Source organism: Dasypus novemcinctus, chromosome 7 (assembly GCF_030445035.2).
Source record: "Dasypus novemcinctus isolate mDasNov1 chromosome 7, mDasNov1.1.hap2, whole genome shotgun sequence".
NCBI classification, from domain to species: Eukaryota; Metazoa; Chordata; class Mammalia; order Cingulata; family Dasypodidae; genus Dasypus; species Dasypus novemcinctus.
This window is the reverse complement of record NC_080679.1, coordinates 41,005,554-41,009,036: the sequence shown is the minus strand read 5'-3', so window position 1 is coordinate 41,009,036 and position 3,483 is coordinate 41,005,554.

Here is a 3,483-nt window from a genome sequence, read left to right as displayed (position 1 = left end):
GTCTTGCTTAAGGTAATACTATTAGAATTAGAAACAAGATATCCTGATTCCTAGCCTATTGTTCTTTTCCACAGCATCCAGCTGTCTTCCTGAGCATTTCTGCTCTGAAAAAGTAAACTTTAAAGAGAAAGATTCAGGCTGAGCTGAGAGAAATTACAGCCAGTCTCTGAAAGCCTTTTCTGTCTTGATGAGGCTTGCAATGATTTAGTTTTCAGAAAAGGAGCCCTGGCACTGTACATTTCAACAAATGTGCTGTTTGATCAAACTCTTATGTTCATAGGCTCGTGGAGTGTTGGAGACTGGGGAGACTTTAGAGATTGTTCAATCCAGGAGTTTCCAAATGCTTTGAAGCTGCAGAACACTTTCTTCAAATGAAACTTTTCATAGAACCCACCAATAAACGCAGTTCTAAGTGGAGCTTCTCTCCTTGAAGTAGGAGCAGGAGTCTCTGTCGTCCCTCCACTCACAGGGACCCCTGACACCTGTGTCAGAACTCTGGGCTCTGTGGTGAGCAGTTTCAAAACCAAAGCCTGGGTGTTTGGCCTTCATTTTACTTCTGAGGAAATTAAGGACATGCCTTTGTTTCCTAGGTTGTATCTTCAAGTAAATTCTTGAGAAAGCGTGTGTAGAAGGCAAAAATTTGATCCTTTGCAGGTCTGGAAATGTCTTTATTTATCTCTCACACGTGGCTAAGGATGGGTAAATTGAAAATAATTTTCTTCAGAACTATAAAGGTCTAGCTCCATTGACACAGAAATCTGATGCCAGTCTGATTTTCTCATTCCTTTTGTGGGGAGCATATTTTTTTCCTCTCTGAAAGAATCTGATGGTAATTTTAAAATTTCCTTTTGCTACATGCTTGGTCTTTAATATTTGTAATTATTTGTGCTAGGTGTAATACACACACATATAAAAATATATGTAGGTGTGTGAATATACATAATCCTTCTCACCCTAAACAACTGAAACGGTAAAGTTCCACATACTCCTGACTTTTTGCATCTTATGTCATCTATAAGTTTCTGCAGAGAAATAAGGTACTCCCTCCAGCATTGTCAGCCCCTGCTCCGTCTTTAGAGGGGAGAGCTCTGTGCTCTTGTTGCTGCCCTAGGATCCACTTTAAAGACTACCTGGAGCTTTTCAAGAATAGTGGGTTCAGAAGCACAGGAAAAGCAGATGCTATGAAAAGAGGAACAACCTGGAGCTGATTCTGAAGCTGGATTCTTAGCAAGGACATTTCTACCTCTATTGTTTCCAACTCGATGTTTATCTGCATGTTTTACAATTCGTTCTGTTCATTGACTAAAATTTCACTAATTAGTACTTCATTTCATTTAGCAAACATTTTCTTTTACAATATAAGCAACACATTGGAATAGCGAGGGATTTTAATGGCCATTTACACTCCAATGCGAATTAGTTTGAGGGGGCTGTTTTACTTCTACCCAGGGAGAAGATGTGCATTGATTATGGATAGGGTAAGGAGAGAAATGTAATAGTCCTGAGACTTGGGTAGATGGAAACTAGAGGTTAGTAGGTAGTGGGGGAGGTGAAATGGTGCCAATGATACATTTTACCAGTTTAAAAGTTGTATCCAGGATTGGTCCTTTGATGTGGAGAGAAAATGTTGTGTTGATTTGTGTTTTTTATAACACAATCATCTGCTTGGGTACTTTTGTGTCTTCTAAAGTTTTCACCTCTTAATTTCTTTTCTTGTCTTACTACCTTAACCAAAATCCTAGAATAATGTTTAGTAACAGAGAATGATAGTTGGATTCCTAGCCTTGTTTCTGACCTTAACTTGAACATATCTAGAGTTTTAATCTTAAATACAATTCTTACTTTTGAATTCTTTTAATAAATCAGGATTAGGAGGATGCATTCATAACTTGAGATTTAATTAGATTTTATCAAATTTCTATTCATTATTTTACAGCATTTATATAAAATTTATGACTTTTATATGGATATATAATTGTACAAATGCATACCTTTCATAGATCCATAAATGTAAGAAGTATGGACTTTTTTTTTTTTTTTTGAGTTACCATGGCCAGGGATTTGAACCTAGGACCTTGTATGTGGGAAGGTAGCGCTCAAGCACTTAGCCACATTGGCTCTCCTCAGTTGGTTTTTTCATTTGTTTACTTGTTGTTTGGTTTTGCTTTTAGGAGGCACTGGAGATCAAACCCAGGACCTCCCATGTGGGAAGCAAGAGCTCAACTACTTGAGCCACATCTACTCCCGTGTATGTTTCTTTACATCCTTACAGATGTTATGTTTCCATTTGGCCTCTGCTATTTATTGTTTGTCCTTGGGCAGATTACATAACCTATTGGCACAAGTTTTCTCACCTAAACATGAAGACTCTCAGGACTATTGTGAGGACCAAACAACATTGTATACATAGAGTAGTAAACATAGAACCTGGAAAATAGTCTCCAAACAAGTGTTATAGGGAGAGCAGGCTTTGGTTGGCCAACAGCAACTCTAAGCACCCATCACAGCTCTCTCAATTCCAAACAGGGACCTGTAGGTGAACTTTCAGAACATAAGTTCACAAAGGTTTGGGCCGTACAGTATCCTGACTTTCCATTCTCTTCTGCTGATTCATGATCTATTCCAGTTGGTACTGGGGTCATCAGAAATTGCTTTGTTCTCAGCAGCTTTGGCACCTCTTTTTGTTCCCTCCCTGTATGCAGGGATGCACTATTTTATTTTAAATTACTCATCTTGCATTGTTGGACACAGATCAATCTACTGCAGTCAGGCAAGCTTTGCAGGATGAATATGAAGTATGTTCATAGTTGGAAGACACGGGCATGGCGACCGAGATAAACCTGGCAGACTCATGCCAATTTTGGCTGGCATTATTCCCCTCATGGGGGTATTGTGATCCTCCATGGCCATCTTCGTTTCCTTTTCAAATCTTGGTGTGGACATTTTCCCAATATTCCTCAAAGCATGACAAAACAAAAATGCACAGCACTTTGTTTTTTCAGACAGCCCCTATAATACAAACACAAAATTCTTTCAGGAGAACAATTCAAGGGATAGACGTCACTGCATCAGACAATTTGTTCATCTCTTCTTGCTGTGACTTGTTTGCTTCTATGGGCAAAAACAGGAAAAAACGAATGTCTTTAAGGCTTCCCATGGAGAATATGTTTGCTCTTTGGGCCTGTACCATAAACTGTTTAAAAAATAAAAATAAAAAATCTTTTATTTATTTATTTTATGCCACATCACACACATGCTTATGGAGTCAGTTCATGGTTTTTCTGTAGGGAAGAACAAAAGCTTTTGCAGGGCTGTGGGTTTTGTGAGTTAAGTATGATTCAAGAGTATCCTCTAGTGGCGATGCTCAGGAACTACAGAAGGCTCCCCCATGTAAATAAATCTTGGGACTTCAGATCAGAAAATCCATATAAATATAAATATATATATATATCTTTTTAAACCTAATAATACAAATCACCTCAA